Here is a 19,609-nt window from a genome sequence, read left to right on the forward strand (position 1 = left end):
GCATGAGAGCAGGTCAGGGAAGGCCTCCTCAAGAAACTTTTTTTAAAAAGCTGAGATGAAGAATGAGCAGGGGCAAGAGCCTTCTAGGAATAAGGTTACTATGTAGAGGAAAAGCGCAGTCTCCTATTGGGTTTCATGTGATGATTCCTTTGTGCAGCTAATGCCCCACCTCTAACCTCCCACGGTGCTCTCCGTTCTCAACAGCAGGTCACCCATTTTTGGAGTAGTGGGTAGTTTTTGATCACCTGTCTGTTCTTTGCAACAGATGCTGTTGGTGCCTGCATACCTCCCCTTAGCCCTCCATGGAGAACTTCTGCAGACAGCTTCCTTCCAGGCCCAGGGCCATCCTGCATCTGCCTGCATGGGTTTGCCATCTGCAGAGACTAAGGGGGCCAAGTGGGGGTAGGCCAGAGGTATAGGAGAGTTGGCAGCCCTTGTGGATTCTCTACTGATGTGGGACAAGAGTTGGAGGATAAATACCCCAGCTTCCTCACCCTCCAGTGGGACAATTCTCGGGTGTGTTTTTGAAGCCTCTCAGAGGATCCCAAATGGGGCAGAGGACCCAGCTACCTTAGTAAGATGTCTTTAATTGGCTTTCCTCCCTTCCTGCCTATTTTCTGCTTCACTTCCTCACAGTGCTTCCTGGAATCACCTTCATAAACATGTCCTGAAATCCTCACCTCAGCATCTGCTTTGGAGGGGGAGCCACCCTGAGACAGTCTTCAAGCTCTGTATGTGGCTTTCAAGCTGATTGTCATTATTGTGTCTTTTGCTTGTGGGGATTCCTGGAGCAGAAAGGAAGGGGTGGGGGGTTGAGAACTTACCTTTTCAGATACCCTGTTCCTCTCATAATCATAAGGCTGGGGGTTTGTGTGTGTGTGTGTGTGTGTGTGTGTATGTGTGTGTGTATGTGTGTGTGTGTATGTGTGTGTGTGTCTGTCTGTTTGATTAAAAGTAGATCCTCATTAGCTATTGGAAAGTAGTGTGCCAAGAAGGGAAGAGGGATCACCAGTGTGAATGTTGCTGAGAGAAGAAGGAAGATAAAGATTACGGAATAGCCAGGCACAGTGGCTCACGCCTGTAATCCCAGCACTTTGGGAAGCTGAGGCAGGCAGATCACCTGAGGTTGGGAGTTCAAGACCAGCCTGACCAACATGGAGAAACCCCATCTCTACTAAAAATACAAAATTTGCGGGGTGTGGTGGTGCATGCCTGTAATCCCAGCCACTTGGGAGGCTGAGGCAGGAGAATCACTTAAACCCAGGAGGTGGAGGTTGCAGTGAGCAGTGAGCCGAGATCACACCATTGCACTCCAGCCTGGGTAACAAGAGTGAAACTCCATCTCAAAAAAAAAAAAAAAAAAAAAAAGAAAGAAAGAAAGAAAAAGAAAAAAAAAAGATTACGGAATAATCTTTGGATTTAGTGAGGAGATCTTTGGTTGCACTCACATGGGCTACTTTCATGGAATGTTGGTGCCAAACACATTGGAATGAATTAATGATTATCTCTGATTGTTTTTCAGCCTTCCTCCTTCTTACACAAACACAAAGTCACTGAAAGCAGATTTATCTAGTTTGGTTTTTTAGTAAGTGGAGATTGAAACCAAAGATCAATATCATTTGACAGATGGTGGCCATGAACCAGTATTGAAACATCTGCCCAGTTCCAGCTATCCTCTGATTCCCATCTTCTTACCATCACCTCCTGGCAGTGGGCTAGGATGCAATGTTAACTTTTAAAAACATATTTTTGCATGGGAAATAAAGGGAAGGGATAATGTACTTGATTTTCTTTTCATACTGCCTAATTGTCTTCAAGTAACATCAAAACTTGGAATTCTAGCTTAGAAAGTAGAAAAAAAAAAAAAAAAAGGAGAGATCCTCTTTAGGAGGCTGTTAAAGACATCTATCTCAGTGATTCTAAGCGAAACTTCTCCAGAAGCCTTAGCCTGAAAAGTAAAGAACAGGGCAGATCAACCCAAGGGGATGAGCCCTGACCTGGGAGTCTAGGGACCTGAGATCGGGTGCTATAATAGAGTCACTCCCTGTGTGACCTGGGGCAGGAGACTCTTCTTTTCTGGGCCTTGGTTTCCTCATCTATGAAGTGGCAAGGTTGAACTAAGTGGACTTTGGCATCAAGATTCTAGGGTAATCATTTCATCAATTGATGAATCTGTTGATGAATCAACTTCATTGGCTGCAAGCTCTTCTTTCAAGGTCCCGCTCAGGATCTGTCAGGTTGGGGAGGAAATGGAAAGTGGGGTGGGCTCTTACTCATTCACAGATAGTCCTGGGAGCCTACTGTGTGCCAGGGTCTGTTCTAGGCATTGAGGGTAGAGAGGTGAACAAGAGAGTCTCAGCTACCCAACCTAATTCAACCAAAGAAGGGCTTGAATGAAGGGAGGGTTTGGAGGGTTTTTTTTTTTTTTAAATAGTAGAAAATAAGTCTTCCTCTCACGTCATTATAGTTGGCATTTTATTGACACTTGAGTGCTGGTATTTATTTATTTTTAAAATTAGATTAACCATTTACTCTTTAGCAGGAAACAGAGCCTTGTTGAAAAATAACACTCAAGATAGGGGCATTACGGTGGGAAAAATCTCCGTACTTTGGGTGCTGTCCTGGAGAGTGAGATGGGATGGGTAATTACGGCAGGAGGCTCAGGGCAGTATAAAGATGTGTGTGCCTTATTCTGGGCAGGAAGAGGGGTCTGTTCACAGGTAGAGGAAGGCTCCTTATCTTGGGCCTCCCAGTTTTGCCAATGGCTGGCCCTAAAGTTACCAGTCAGGTCACAAGGCTGTTTTCTATAAATGGGGATGGAGGTGGGGAGGGGGTGAAAATAGAAATGATTTATTGTCCTAAAGCAACAGATCTGGGCATAGGCCCAGTGCTACTGAAAGGGTCCTTTTCATGATGCGTGGGCAACTCTCTTGGCTTCCTAAGTCATCAGAGAGGCGATTGGAATGACTTTTAAACATGGACCCTGTCAAATGATGCAAAAGTCCCATGATTTACAACCCCCCAAAGTTTATCTTGCTCTGGGAAAAAAGAAGACCTTGGAACTAAAGCTTTACATTTAGAAGCCAATAAAAACATCTTAAAATAACGCCCTCTTCTCCCTCCTGCTCCATAATGAGAAATGGAGAGATTTAGCAAGAGGTGGGGGTTGTGGGTAGGACTACCGCAATCATCAGTGATTGAGCTTCAAGGTCCAAGGACTTTGTTGTGGTCACTGGAAATCTAATGATTTATAATTAACTCCAACAAGAAAAACCAAATGCCATGCACTTTCCTAACAGAGCTACAAAAATAACCACATTCACAGTGTTTGCAAAATTGGAAACAAATGTCCTAAAGAACATAAGAGCTCCATGTCGTCCTACCCAAGCTTTGGAGGAAGAAAAATACTGGCACTCCATCATGACCACAAATGATGAGCCAATATCATCTGTCATGGGAAATTCATCTAGGCAAAATCCGATTGCACCATTAGCCCTCAATGACTCTGAGAAATAGCCATACTGAAATGCCTCAAATTAAAAGCAGCCAAGGTCTGGAATTAACATCCTCTCCTCTTCTAGTTGCTGAGTTTTGTTTCTTTATCCCTTCTTTGTAAATGGAAGAGCTGGAAGGGGGAAAAGAAATACCTACTTGTACCTTATTCCTGACACAGGTCAGACCCATGTGGTTCTTAAGAGTGGGTATGAACAAAGGTGATGACCATGAAATGTATTGGGGGGCTCTGAGGTGGCGTAGAAAAGCATGGTGACCTTAGTTCACTGCTGAAGGATGATGAGGATGCTGGTGATTTGGCAATGAGATTAATAACTTGAGTTAAAAAACTTTTTTAAGGATATTTATATTCCACCCCATGAATAACCTTAGTTCTTGTGCTGATGTGGAATATGAAAGGTTTGATTATGAACGTTTATTCAGGAAAAATTATCTGTAGGACACCTTTGATGCTATTGAAGATGAAAGCCATGCAGGAAAGGACAGAGTTAATATTCTAAAACAATAATGAACTAAATCCAGGTAACATCATAAACACTTTATAAGCATCTCCTTTAATTTGCACAGCCCCATAAGACAATCTTTACTATAATTCAGATTTTACAGATGAGAAAATAAAGTCTCTGCAAACTTCAAAAACGTGCTGAATTTCAGTTAGTGAGAAGCAGAACTGGGATAAGGATCCGAGATTATTTGACTCCAAAGCATCTGCTCTAAACTATTTCTTAGGTGGGTTTCTATGCATCTTTCCTGTAAAGGCAATGTTTTCCAAACTGTGATTCACCAGCTCAGGGGGGCCATAGGAAAATTTTGAATGACCTTGCCATTAATTTTCTAAATCTGTATGTAAAGTTGAAAACAAAGCGTTTTCAGCTCTCACATCTCATAATCCTACCTATGATTCTAAGAATTAAGTAATGTGTCTTCCCTCAGGGGACCCAAGACCGTAATGTTAGCTGAGGGAAAAGGAATGTAGATGAATGAACTTTCAAACTGACTAACTTAAAGGTAGCAGCAATCAGATGTGAAAACTTGAAAAGTGCCCGAGAATCAACTGTATGGACCTTGTCAGTCTATGTAAACTTTGCACAATGAATATGCGAATTTCTTACATATTCTCATGCTTATATACTTCTAACAGACCTGGATATGGCCTCCTGGGAAAATGCTGGTCTAAGCCTTTCTGCAAAAGTCACCTATGAGACCAAGAATTTCCACTGTTTCTGTCCAGAGCATGGGATTAATTGAAGAAATTCTCACTCCTTGTTTTTTGCTCGAGAAATTAATTCTTCCTATGGGAAATATTTTTAATGCCCTAAAACTATCTGAACTTCAGGAACTTGAGCTTTGTATCATAGCTGCCTTCTGCCCCTAAGGAATATAATCTATCTAAGCCATTAAATTGTTGTGAATACCAATAATAGGACATTTTTATGGAGTTCAGGATATGAAGCAAAAGCATATTAGACTGCTCTGTGTGTGTGTGTGTGTGTGTGTGTGTGTGCGTGTGTGTTTGCTCACACTGAAAAACTAGTTAAACATTTCAGATCTCTTTAGATTTATACAGGGTTATTTATTACAAGGTTCCTAAACTTTCTAGAGGCAGCAATCTTCTGGTGATCTTTATCAAGCTGTTCTTTATCCTCCTACAGGGCTGCTTGTTTTGTTCTTTCTCCCCCACCCCAGCCCCTGCCCCTCTCTCTCTCCTTCTCTTGTTCTTTTTTCTTGACTTTGGCTTTAACAGGGAAATAAAATGTCAACTATGTGTGAAAAAAATCCAGTGGTAAAATTTGCAAGTGGGAATACAATTTGAAAGCAATGCCAAAGTTATGTTAAGCAGCCAGGTTTTTTTTTAAAATTAAATTTTTAAAATTTCTCTGCTAATTAGGCTGCACATTTGAAATCTTAAACATGTGTAGAGTTGTGAGGGATCTTGTCTGTTGAGAGGGGCTTAATTCCAGCAGTGCTTGATAGCTGAGTGTTGAGCTTTCCAATGGTCACAATAGACACCATCAACACTCATTATTTTTTGAGTGCCTTTTTCTAAATGGCAATGTGGAAGGAAGAATTAGAGAAAGTTAGAGCTGCCCTGAACTCAGATGTCATCTATCCCAGGGGTTTTTCATTTTTTTTTTTAAGCCCAGGAAACAAAATAATATCCAGAAGTCTGATGTGTAAAGCAGATAGCCTCGAGCCTCTATGTGTGTTGGGGTGTTTGTGAGTGTGGGTTCATGAGTGCCTCATACTTTTCTGTTAGGACAGAGCATTGTCTGCCAGCAGTGGGTACACAAAATTCTTAGGATTATAGATTAAAAGTTCATAATCTCAGACTACTCTCCAATTTTATTGAGTCGGAACCCAAGTCCCAGAAAGTTGAACTGAATTGTCCAAGGTCACACTGCTGGAAAGATGTGGAGAAGGCACTTGACTGCATTTTCTTAATTCGATCTTTCTGTCTCTCTTTCTCTTTCTCTCTTTCTTTTCCTTTCTCTTTCTTTCTTTTCCTTTTCTTTTCTTTCTTTCCTTCTTTCTTTCTTTCTTTTCTTTCTTTCTTTCTTTCTTTGTTTCTTTCTTTCTTTGTTTGTTTCTTTCTTTCTTTCTTTCTTTCTTTCTTTCTTTCTTTCTTTCTTTCTTTCTTTCTCTTTCTCTCTGTCTCTCTGTCTCTCTCTCTCTCTTTCTTTCTCTCTCTCTTTCTCTCTTTTTCCCTCCCTCCCTCCCTTCCCCTCTCCCTACCTCTCCCTTCCCCCTGCCTTCCTTTTTGAGACAGGGTCTCACTCTGTCACCCAGGCTGGAGTGTAGTGGTGAGATCCCAGCTCACTGCAGTCTCAACCTTCTGGGCTGGGCATGCATCACCACACCCAGCTAATTTCAATATTTTTTTTTTTGTAGAGATGGAGTTTTGCTATGTTGCCCAGGTCTTGAACTCCTGAGCTCAAGCAATCTGCCTGTCTCGGCCTCCCAAAGTGTTGGGATTACACATGAGAGCCACTGTGCCCAGCCTGCTCTTTCTTTTCTACCGTAATGCACTGTGTTTCACTATAATGCTTGTGTTTCCTGGAATGCAGGGAAATTATAAATTTTTGCTAGTGAGTGATCCAATAAATGCTATGGGTGAAAATAAAGTTAGTGTATATGTAAGGATAAGGTGAGAAACTTTGTAAAGTTTCATTAAGATGACCATTCAAACTATATATATAGCTGGCAAATTAGGAGTGTGAGAAATAACTGTGAAAGATTGATATAACAACATTATAAAAACCAAGAAAATGGCCAGTTTCAATCAATAGACCTATTCTTAATGAATGAGACTGTATGAATGAATGAAAAGTATACCTTTGTATATAGTCATTGATATCAATGTAAAGTTTTTAGCTTTTCTTTTTTCTTCTTCTTCTTTCTTCTTTCTTCTTCTTCTTTTTTTTTTTTTTTAAATGAGACAGAGTCTCACCTTATTGCCCAGGCTGGAGTGCAGTAGTGTGACCACAGCTAACTGCAGCCTCAACCTCTCAGGCTCAGGTGATTCTCCCACCTCAGCCTCCCAGGTAGCTGGAACTACAGGCACGTCACCACACCTGGCTAATCTTTGTAGTTTTTTTTAGAGATGGGGTTTTGCCATATTGCCCTCGCTGGTCTCAAACTTCTGGGCTCAAGTGATCTGCACAACTTGGCCTCCCAAAGTGCTGGGATTACAGGCGTGAGTCAGTACACCCAGCCTAGTTTTTTGATTTACAATTTTTCTCAAAATTAAGAGAATATTACCATAAATCCAGAATACATGCTTTCCTAGTGATTTTCTAATATTCTGTATTTATAAAACAAAATGTCCTCTGTATTTCTACTTTAGAGCTACTATTAGTTCATATGTTATGAATGTAATTAAAAACTTCCCCCCAGACAATCTCTATGCAAAATTGTTCTGCACTTTTTTTCCAGCAAATGTGGTAGTTTCTGCCTGCTTGGAACTCACTATCAATAGTCTCATCCTTTATCACCACCATTTGGTTAGAACTTTGTGTTTTTTTTTGTCATCAGGAAACATTCATCATATGGATGTATGTATGGTCTTGGAGTTGTCCTGGGGATGCCACCAAACAAATATCTGATGTTTGAGCAGGTTTAAATCTAGTAAGATCTGAGCAGCTGAGACAGGGCAGAAGGCAGGGAGTGTAGGTAGTCCAGAATCGAAGAATCAAGTTGTTGGCAAGAGTAGCACAACAGAGATTTTTACTCTGCCTTGTTTAGTCTCATTTGCTGAGGTAGTGGTAGGGTACCTGGTTCTAATATCTTAAAAAGCAGGAGGGAGTCAAGGGGCACTAGGCTGGGCAAATCCCTCCTGTGATAAGCCAGGAACAGAGATACTAGAATTTCCTCACTGCCTCCAACCCAAAATGGACTGACCAATATTCGAGACCAAAGCACTCATTTAGGCAGGATTTGGTCCTCTAAGTTGCTTTTTCTTGTGGACAGTACCTCTTCCGAGAATCTAGGCTTCGTAGCTCCTAAGAGCTTGGGTGGTCTAATTACCAATTCTTTGCTGAAAGCTTTGCAGCATTCTGGCAATGTGAAGTTGAAGCAATCTCACCTACTTCTCCAGGCCTTTGAGAAAATGCATATTTCAGTGCTCATGCCCTTTTCTTTTATCTATCTATCTATCTATCTATCTATCTATCTATCTATCTATCTATCTATGTATCTATCTATCTATCTATCTATATCTATATATCTATCTATCTGTCTATCTTTCTTTAAGTTCTGGGATACATGTGTCTGGGATATAGGTTTGTTACATAGGTATACATGTGCCATGGTAGTTTGCTGCACCTGTCAACCTGTCATCTATGTTTTAAGCCCCTCATGCATTAGGCATTTCTCTTAATGCTCTCCCTCCCCTTGCCCCTCACCCCCCGACAGACTCTGTTCTGTGATGTTTCCCTCCCTGTGTCCATGTGTTCTCATTGTTTAATTCCCAGTTATGAGTGAGAACATGCGGTGTTTGGTTTTCTGTTCCTGTGTTAGTTTGCTGAGAATGATGGTTTCCAGCTTCATCCATGTCCTTGCAAAGGACAGCTCATGCCCTTTTCTACTTCCCCTGTTAACCTTGAAAATGAGAGTGAGGGTTCAGCCCAGAAAAATGAATGGGGAGGGCACAGGCTTTGGGCATTCGATAGATTCTGGGAAGCGGCCCCCTCCATCCTAAACAATAAACACCAGTCGTTCTTCTATTGTGTCAGGCATATATTTACATCATTAAACATTCATTATGCCTCTGATTCTAAAAAGCATTTTCATGCACTGAAAATGTCTTCAAATATGGAGAAATTACACTTTAATTGGATTACTGTCTTCATAGGGATTAGTACATTTCTTTGATTCTAAAATGCATTTTTACCCCACATTTTTAACACTTGGAAAACTGTTATTAAATTGATGATTCATTTGAAAAGAGATGACATCTTAGAATAAAATACCATACCATAGCTTCTTTAGTTAATTTCTAATTTTGACTCTGAATGAAATTGTGTAACCACAAGATCATGGTGGTAGTGACAGGAGAGGAGGAGGTGTGAGGAGTGTGTGGGCAGATTCTTGAAATGAGAGAGGGATTGTGCTACAGAAAATTTTGCCTGCTTATTTTTTATCTGGGATTATGGTTCTCTCTGACCTCCATTCAGCTGCTTGTAACTGGGCATTTCTCCCCCAACTTTAGTGGAGAATTTTGGATCTTTTTCATCATTACAATCAGCCATTTGTTTATTGTCTACTACATAAAATTACAAAGAGATAAAAGGCAAGCCCTTCTACCTCAGGATATATGGGAAAATTGAGAGGTTTTTGTGACTGTTGTAGAGTAGGGTGGGAAGAGGCCTCCATTAAATATTACTTATTGGTAACAGCTCTGTGTGGTTATAACTCACATGCCATATGATTCACCCATTTAAAATATACAATTCAATGAATTTTAGAGTCCTCATGGAGTTGAGCAATGGTCATCACTGTCAATTTTAGAACATTTTCATCACCACTAAAAGAAATCCTGTACTCTTTAGCAGTCATCCTTCATTCCTCCCGTTTTCCCCAACATTAGATACTATTCCATTTAAATTTGTAGACCAAAAATACAGCATGGTGGTCTTCTAGGAGTTAGAAGTTTCAAGAAGATTCCAAATGTTGGTGTTGCTACTTAAAAATTATTTCTTTGAGCCATATTTTCTTCCTAAAATTGGTATAATGACCCTCACATCATAGGTAATTATTATTAATGTGGAAGTCATGAGGATTAAATAAGGCAACACGTATGAAAGCATCAGCATAGGGCATGTCACGTACTGGGTTCAGACGAGATCGGGCACATTTAGGGTGGTATGGCCGTAGAAATACTAGGTTAAGAATGTTCTTCATGCATTCGTTTCCTTCAAAATGGAGCCCAGAGTTGACTTGCAGAAAGATAAGTGTTTCCGGTCTCTGTCTTCCCTCTATGTGTTGACCAAGTCCTTGGTAGATGCCAACTCAGTGCCTCTCAGAAGCCCCGTTTGGAAACAGTTAAATCTCAGTACTTGCTGGTGACACCTCAACTCAGCAGTTAAACTGATAACACAAAACAGAGGGCTTGATTTCCATTTTCTTGGAAAAGAAAAAGTGATGTTATCTATTTTATTCAGATAATGGGAAGTAGGCCTAAACTCTCAGTATTTCCCACAACTGGGTGGATTTCAGAGAGATGCAGCATCCCCAGAGCCAGAGTGGTCAGTAAGAGTGATGATGTGGGATAGAAATTGTGATCCTTTGAGTGCCAACCCTCTCTTCCTGTGGACCTGCATGCAATATAAGGACTAAGAGATGAGGGTCGCTGGGACTCCAAAATCAATCCCACAGGCATTTTTGGCCCTGGAAAACCCCACTGAACAGAGTCAAACACTGTTCTTTGAGAATCTCAGAGAGGGGCGAGATTTTGCCTTTATTTGCCAGTTCTTGAGTAGCAGGAAGGTGAGATGTGTTTCTGCCTTAGTATGATGGATGGCAAAACTGAAGTGGAGGGTAATTTCTGTGGTCTGAGGTCCTGAGATCTTCCAAGAAGGGTGTTTATGATGATCTTCTCATGATTCTAAACTCTCTGCTCCTGCTTCTGTCAGAATCAGGATGCTCCTGGGAGCTTTGAGCTCTCTCTGTCTCTACTGACTTTTGCCAGCACCATCTCCAGATTATTCAGCTGAAAACAATTTAGCCAAAAATAAACTGTTCAACATTACTATTTGGTGAAAGAAAAAAACATAAAATAATTATTTCTCAGACATTAATCCCAAAGCCTTGATATTTTTTGTTTATGATTGCAACCACTTTGTAATCTTTATTTATCTTTAATGATTTTTGCCCATTTAAAATTTAACTTTTCAAGAGACCAGGCATGGTGGCTCACACCTGTAATCTCAGCACTTTGGGAGGCTGAGGTGGGAGGATAGCTTGAGGCCAGGAGTTTAAGACCAGCCTGGGCAGCATAGGGAGATCACTTCTGATATGGTTTGGCTCTGTGTCCCCACCCAAATCTCATCTTGAATTGTAATCCCCACATGTCTAGGGAGGGACCTGGTGGGAGATAATTGGATCATGGGAGTGGCTTCCCCTATGGTGTTCCTGTGATGGTGAGGGCATTCTCATGAGATCTGATGGTTTAAGAGTGGCAGTTTCCCCTGCATGCTCTCTCTCTCTTGTGCTGCTTTGGAAGAAGGTGCTTATTTCCTCTTCACCTTCCACCATGATTGTAAGTTTCCTGAGGCCTCCCCAGCCATGTGGAACGGTGAGTCAATTAAACCTTTGTTGTTATAAATTACTCAGTCTCAGGTAGAATCTCTATAGCAGCGTAAAAATGGACTAATACAGAAAATTGGTACCGGGAGTGGGGTACTGCTATAAAGATAACCAGAAGACGTGGAAGTAACTTTGGAAGTGGGTATTGGGCAGAGTTTGGAACAGTTTGGAGGGCTCAGAAGAAGACAAGAAGATGCAGGGAAGTTTGGAACTTCCTAGAGACTCGTCGAATGGTTTTGGCCAAAATGCTGATAGTGATATGGACAATGAAGTCCAGGCTGAGGTGGTCTCAGATGGAGATGAGGAATCTACTGGGAACTGGAACAAAGGTCACTCTTGCTGTGCTTCAGCAAAGAGATTGGTGGCATTTTGCCTCTGGCCTAGAGATCTGTGGAACTTTGAATTTGAGAGAGTTGATTTAGGGTATCTGGTGTAAGAAATTTCTAGGCAGCAAAGTATTCAAGAGTTGACCTGGCTGATTTTGAAAACATTCAGTCATATGTGTTCACAAAGAGATGGTTTGAAAATGAAACTTATGTTTCAAAGGAAAGCAGAGCATAAAGATTTGGAAGATTTGCAGCCTGACCATGCAGTAGAAAAGAAAAACCCATTTTCTAGGGAGGAATTCAAGCTGCCTGCAGAAATTTGCATGAGTAATGAGGAGCTGAATGTTAATCACCAAGACAATGGGGAAAAAGTCTCCAGGGCATTTCAGAGATCTTCATGGCAACCTCTCCCATCACAGGCCCAGAGGCCTAGGAGGAAAAAATAGTTTTGTGGGCCAGGCCCAGGGCCCTGCTGCTCTGTGCAGCCTCAGGACTTGGTGCCCTGCATCCCAGCTGCTCCAGCTCCAGCCATGGCTAAAAGGGACCAATGTACAGCTCAAGCTGTCATTTCAGGGGCTGCAAGCCCCAAGCCTTGGCAGCTTCCACATGGCCTGTGGGTGAGCAGAAGATAAGAGTTGAGCTTTGGGAGCCTCCACCTAGATTTCAGAGGATGTATGGAAATGCTTGGATGTCCAGCAGAAGTCTGCTGCAGGGGCAGAGTCCTCATAGAGAACCTCTGCCAGGGCAGTGCAGAAAGGAAATGTGGAATTGGAGCCCCCACACAGAGTCACCACTGGGGCATTGCCTAGTGGAACTGTGAGAAGAGGTTCACCGTCCCCCAGACCCCAGAAAGGTAGATCCACTGACAGCTTACATCATGTGCCTAGAAAAGCCACAGGCACTCAACACCAGCCCATAAGAACAGACACAGGGTCAGAGCTGCCCAAGGCTGTGGGAGCCCATACCTTGGCATCAGTGTGACCTGGATGTGAGACATGGACTCAAAAGAGATTTTGGAGCTTTAAGATTTAATGACTGCCTGTCCTGGTTTTGGACTTGCATGGGGCTTATGGCCCTGTTGTTTTGGCCAATTTCTCCCATTTGGAATGGGAACATTTACCCAGTGCCTGTACCCCTATTGTATCTTGGAAGTAAACTGAATTGCTTTTGATTTTACAGGTTCCTACGTGGAAGTGACTTGCCTTGTCTCAGATGAGATTTTGGACTTGGATTTTTGAGTTAATGCTGGAATGAGTTAAGACATTGGGGGACTGTTGGGAAGGCATGATTAGTTTTTTTGTTTTTTTTTTCTGTTTAAAAATTGTTTTTAAAAATTTTTTTTTAATTTTCATTTATTTTTTAGTATTTATTGATCATTCTTGGGTGTTTCTCAGAGAGGGGGATTTGGCAGGGTCATAGGACAATAGTGGAGGGAAGGTCAGCAGATAAACATGTGAACAAGGGTCTCTGGTTTTCCTAGACAGAGGACCCTGTGGCCTACCGCAGTGTTTGTGTCCCTGGGTACTTGAGATTAGGGAGTGGTGATGACTCTTAACGAGCATGCTGCCTTCAAGCATCTGTTTAACAAAGCACATCTTACACTGCCCTTAATCCATTTAACCCTGAGTGGACACAGCACATGTTTCAGAGAGCACGGGGTTGGGGGTAAGGTTATAGATTAACAGCATCCCAAGGGAGAAGAATTTTTCTTAGTACAGAACAAAATGGAGTCTCCCATGTCTACTTCTTTCTACACAGACACAGTAACAATCTGATCTCTCTTTCTTTTCCCCACATTTCCGCCTTTTCTATTCGACAAAACCGCCATCGTCATCATGGCCCGTTCTCAATGAGCTGTTGGGTACACCTCCCAGACGGGGTGGCAGCCGGGCAGAGGGGCTCCTCACTTCCCAGACGGGGCGGCCGGGCAGAGGCGACCCCACCTCCCGGACGGGGCAGCTGGCCGGGCAGGGGCTGACCCCCCACCTCCCACCAGGACGGGGTGGGGCGGCTGCCTGGGTGGGGGCTGATCCCCCACCTCCCTCCCGGATGGGGTGGCTGGCCAGGCGGGGGCTGACCCCCCACCTCCCTCCTGGATGGGGCGGCTGGCTGGGCGGGGGCTGACCCCCCACCTCCCTCCTGGACGGGGCGGCTGGCCGGGCGGGGGCTGCCCCCCACCTCCTGGACGGGTCGGCTGCTGGGCGGAGGGGCTCCTCACTTCCCAGATGGGTCAGCCGGGCAGAGACACTCCTCAGTTCCCAGATGGGGTCGCGGCCGGGCAGAGGCGCTCCTCACATCCCAGACGGGGCGGCTGGGCAGAGGCGCTCCCCACATCTCAGACGATGGGCGGCCGGGTGGAAACACTCCTCACTTCCTAGACAGGATGGCGGCCAGGAAGAGGCGCTCCTCACTTCCCAGACTGGGCGGCCGGGCAGAGGGGCTCCTCACATCCCAGACGATGGGCGGCCAGGCAGAGGCGCTCCTCACTTCCCAGACGGGGTGGCGGCCGGGCAGAGGCTGCAATCTCGGCACTTTGGGAGGCCAAGGCAGGTGGCCGGGAGGTGGGGGTTGTAGTGAGCCGAGATCATGCCACTGCACTCCAGCCTGGGCAACATTGAGCACTGAGTGAGCGAGACTCCGTCTGCAATCCCGGCACCTCGGGAGGCCGAGGCAGGCAGATCACTCGCAGTCAGGAGCTGGAGACCAGCCCGGCCAACACGGCGAAACCCCGTCTCCACCAAAAAATGCAAAAACCAGTCAGGTGTGGTGGCACGCGCCTGCAATCCCAGGCACTCTGCAGGCTGAGGCAGGAGAATCAGGCAGGGAGGTTGCAGTGAGCCAAGATGGCGGCAGTACAGTCCAACCTCAGCTTTCACAACTTTGGTGGCATCAGAGGGAGACCGGGGAGTGGGAGAGGGAGAGGGAGACGAGGGAGAGGGAGAGGGAGAGGGGGGAGGGGATGGGGAGGGGGAGGGGGAGGGGGAGGAGGAGAGGGAGAGGGAGAGCGATTAGTTTTGAAATGTGAGAAGGACATGGGTTCTTTTGGGAGGGGTTGGGGTGGAATGATACGGTTTGACTCTGTTGGAAATAAAGCTCAGAATCTTAAGGAAACTGAGCACTCAAACAAAGGATTTTCAGCAAAGCAATTTTACTTCTGTGCAGAGGGGTGCTTCTCCTTGGCCAGTCACCATGAGAGCACACCAGAACAAAGGGTCTCTGTGTCTGCACTCAAATCTCATCTTGAATCGTAATCCCCATGTGTCTAGGGAGGGACCTGGTGGGAGATGATTGGATCATTGGGGTGGTTTCTCCCATGCTGTTCTCCTGATAGTGAGTGAATTCTCATGAGACCTGATGGTTTAAAAGTGGTACTTCCCCGTTCACTCCCTCTCTCTCCTGCCACTTTGTCAAGAAGGTTCTTGCTTTTCCTTTGCTTTCCACCATGACTATAAGTTTCCTGAGGCCTCCCCAGCCATGCAGAACCTAGTCAATTAAACCTCTTTTGTTTATAAATTGCCTAGTCTCAGGTAGTATCTTCATATCAGTTTGAAAATGGACTAATACAGTGTCCTTCCAAAAAAATTTAAAAATTAGCCAGGTGGTGGTGGTGTGGGCTTACGATCTCAGCTGCTTGGGAGGATTGAGCCAGGAGTTTGAGGTTGCTGACAGCCATGATTACACTACTTTACTGCACTCCAGCCTGGGTGACAGTGAGATGCTATCTTGGAAAAAAAAAAATTGAACTTTTCAATTGTTTCCCCACTATTTACTGTCATATTTCAAATGTATTTTTAGTCCATTATTCCTATTCTTTGGTGTTTGTTGAAATGAAAAATTAGAATAATAGGACTCAAGTGAAATATCCAAAATATCAAGTTATGATAAACACTCAGGTTTCTAATGTAAGTATTATATAAGCTTATATTTGTAGAATAATTATAGTGTACAGAAAAATTATTTGGACAATTATACACCAAGGTCTGAATAGTGTTTGCCTTGGGTGGGTGGAATTATTTTGCTTATTTATATATTTTTTAATCAATTTTACAAAATTTTAATAAGCTCTTATTAAATGTCAGCCATATTCTTTATGTTGAGGGTATAACAATAAAGAAAAAAGAAAAATTTGCCCCGATTGAAGGTACATACTTGTAGGAGTAGGAAGCAGACAAAAGAATTAAGTAAGATATATCACAGGCCAAACAGTGACAAGCACTATGGAGATAAATGAAGCTGGGAAGGGGGCTACAGCGTGTTGCGGAGGGGTTCCAATTTTAAATAGGGTCACCAGGGAGGTTTGACTGTCGAGGTTACTTTTGAGTGAAGATCTAAAGGAAATGAGAGCCTGAGCCAGGTGGATATCTGGGGGGAAAAGCGAGCCAGCAGAAAGAGTATCAAGTACAAAAGGCTTGCTAGAGGAGCATGCCTGGTTGTGTGTGTGTGTGTGTGTGTGTGTGTGTGTGTGTGTGTGTAGTGAGACAAGGAGGTCAGAGGACTGGTGCAGAACCAGCCACGAGGAAGAGTAGGAGAAGGTGAGTTAGAGAGGTAGCAAGAGAGCCAGGTCATGTGTAGTCTTATAGGCCATTGTGAAGACTTAGACTTTCACTCAGCCAGCTAGAAAGCCACTGGGGGTGCTGAGCAGAGAAGTGACATAATCTATGTTATGTTTTATGTGTATCACTTTGACTGCCCCTTTGGGAATAACCTGTAGCAGGGACAATGGTGGAAGCAGGAGACTGTGGGTGAGAGGTGATGGGGGCTTGGATCAAGGTGATAGCAGTGGAAGTGGGGAACAGTGGTTAGTGGTTACAGTATTGATACATTTTGAAGTTATGGTCTACAGGACTTGCTTACATATACAGAACATGGACTTATGAGATAAATAGAGTAGTTGGAAAGGAATCCAAGCTTCTCGGCCTAAACAAATAGAAGCTTAGAACTAAGTTAATAGAAATGGAGAAGTCTAAAGTGAGATAAAGATCAGGAGGCAAGATCAGGAGCTCAGTTTTGAACATAAGTTTGATATGTTTATTAGTCATCTAAGATGTTTCTGTAATGAGAATGCATTGTTTTTGAAATTGGGGAAAAACAATAAAAACTTTCAAAAGACATTCTATTGTGGGACTGGGTTGTTTCAACGTGTCCTCTATTGTTGGCCTGAATTATTCAGTTTCTGTGGCAAAATTGTTTTCAGTCAAACCATCTGGAACTGGTGTATGCAGGGGGCCACTCTGGGTAACCACAAAGCACACTTGCTCCTGGGACTGCCCTGCTTAGAAGAAAGTCAAAAGCAGTCTCAGCACTGCTTTGCTATCTTGGCTGTCAGGGCCATTGATTCAACTGATTTCCTAGATGCTTGTTTTAACTCCCTAATCCCATGAGTCTTGCCTTGCTCTGTCACCAGGCTGGAGTGCAGTGGTGCGATCTCGGCTTACTGCAAACTCCGCCTGCTGTGTTCAAGTGATTCTCCTACCTCAGCCTCCTGAGTAGCTGGGACTACAGGTGTGCACTACCATGCCCAGCTAAGTTTTGTAATTTTAGTAGAGACGGGGTTTCACCATGTTGACCAGATGGTCTCAATCCCCTGACCTTGTGATCCGCCCATCTCGGCCTCCCAAAGTGCTGGGATTATAGGTGTGAGCCACTGTACCCGGTCGCTTACCTGAAGTTTTTAGGATCCAGTGTCCCTGGACCCTTAGTTCTTACTATCCCCTGATAGTAAACACCTATCCTATTACCACCATGCTGCCATTAGTTAATTCACAATACATTTCTTGAATACCTGTTTTGTGCAAAGCACTGGACAAAGCATTTTTGGGACAACAAAGAAGCTGAGATATGATATTGATACTCTAGGAGGTTGCAGTGCTGTCGGGGAATGTAAGGCTATATAACAGGGGTGTGATGGACAAGTATTTGATATCATGGAAGGGAATCCAAGGCTCTGATTTTTATTTTTATTTATTTATTTTTTGAGACAGAGTCCTGCTCTGTCATCCAGGCTGGAGTGCAGTGGCACAACCTCGGCCCACTGCAACCTTTGCCTCCCAGGTTCAAGCGATTCTTGTGCCTCAGCCTCCTGAGTAGCTGGGATTACAGGCGCCCGCCACCATGCCTGGCTAATTTTTTTTTTTTTGTATTTTTTTTAGTTGAGATGGGGTTTGCCATGTTGGCCAGGCTGGTCTCGAACTCCTGACCTCAGGTGATCCACCTGCCTCAGCCACCGCACCCAGTGGTGTGAGCCACCATGCCTGGCCCAAGGCTCTGATTTTTGTAGTGATGACCTGCTTGGTCTCACCAGCTTCAGCACTTTTGTAATGCCAATGACTATAGACTTTTATCAGAGGCTTGTTGTACTTTTCAATTGCTAAAAAAATTTAGCATTTGTTGTTTTTACCCGATTATGAGGTAACAGATACTCATTGCATAAAACGTGGGAAAATCAGGAAAACATGGAGGAAAAAAAAACCCTGAGAATTTTATCACCCAGAGATAGAATGTTACTGTTGATATTTTGTGTCTTTCTTCTCAATCTTTTTTAAAAAAATTTATTGTTGGCATTTTCCTATATCACGAATATTCTTTAAAAGAATGCTTTTAAGTAGCTGAATGGAACTGATGTCCCATTTATTTTGGGGTATGGTTGAACCTTTTCATATTTTCATAAGTAAGTTCCTCCTTCCTGGGCTACATAGGTTGGTTGTTGAGGCTGTTCCAAGGTACCTGGGAGAGAGTAGAGTCTCATGAACATGAGGGTGTGCCCATATGGAGTGCACTTGGGTGGCAGGGGTGCAGTCACTTGGGGCAGTAGCACTTAATCCATGCTTCTGCCCAAGTCTGCACATACATGAGCATAGTGGAGACCACAACTGAAATTTCAGAGAGGACCCACTTTCTGTTTGAAAATCGGATTGACCTTGGTAGACTCCACATTGGTAGACCAAGAAACTCTGAAATCATATAATTTTAATACTGATCCTTTTTTATGAAAGACATCAATAGTTATGTTTGTCAAGGGGGTCAACAGAAATGCCATAGGGCCCTTCTCTCGAAAAGTAGAAAATGATCAAAGGAAGGTGGAAGAAAGTGGTATAACAGCTCCCCTGATAATATAGATGAGATTCCTCAGTGGGATTCCTTTGTGGGGAGACCTTAGGAGCAGAGAGGGAAAAAAAAATATAGAAAAAAAATTGGAAAGACTTGTAGTTTAAAAACCAATAATGCTTTTCAAGGCTGGTTTGTAAAACTTGCCCTTCTCTTTGGCTATTCCAGCCACAGATGAATGTTTTCTTGCCAATTAGAACATTCTTGGTGTGTTTTCCTTTGCTTCATGTGATGTTTGTTGTGAACCCATGTTCGTCATTATCTATAAATTAATTTCTGCCATTGTAATAAATTATAGGAACACCAATAAAACCACAATGTACAGTTAAATCTTTTTTTCTTTTTCCTTTTTTTTTTTTTTTTTTTTTTGCTGGGTTTTAATTTTTTTCCCCTGTGGGAAAGACAAAGTAAATAAAACAAAACAAAAACATTTCCAGTAGTGGATGGGTGGTTTATGGAATACATTTTTTTTTTTTTTTTTTTTTTTACTAATCTTTTTTTTTTTTTTTTTTTTTGATCATTCTTGGGTGTTTCTCGCAGAGGGGGATTTGGTAGGGTTACAGGACAATGGTGGAGGGAAGGTCAGCAGATAAGCAAGTGAACAAAGTTCTCTGGTTTTCCTAGGCAGAGGACCCTGCGGCCTTCCGCAGTGTTTGTGTCCCTGGGTACTTGAGATTAGGGAGTGGTGATGGCTCTTAACGAACGAGCATGCTGCCTTCAAGCATCTGTTTAACAAAGCACATCTTGCACCGCCCTTAATCCATTCAACCCTGAGTGGATACAGCGCATGTTTCAGAGAGCACAGGGTTGGGGGTAGGGTCACAGATCAACAGGATCCCAAGGCAGAATAATTTTTTCTTAGT

Source organism: Gorilla gorilla, chromosome 4 (genome assembly GCF_029281585.2).
Source record: "Gorilla gorilla gorilla isolate KB3781 chromosome 4, NHGRI_mGorGor1-v2.1_pri, whole genome shotgun sequence".
NCBI classification, from domain to species: domain Eukaryota; kingdom Metazoa; phylum Chordata; class Mammalia; order Primates; family Hominidae; genus Gorilla; species Gorilla gorilla.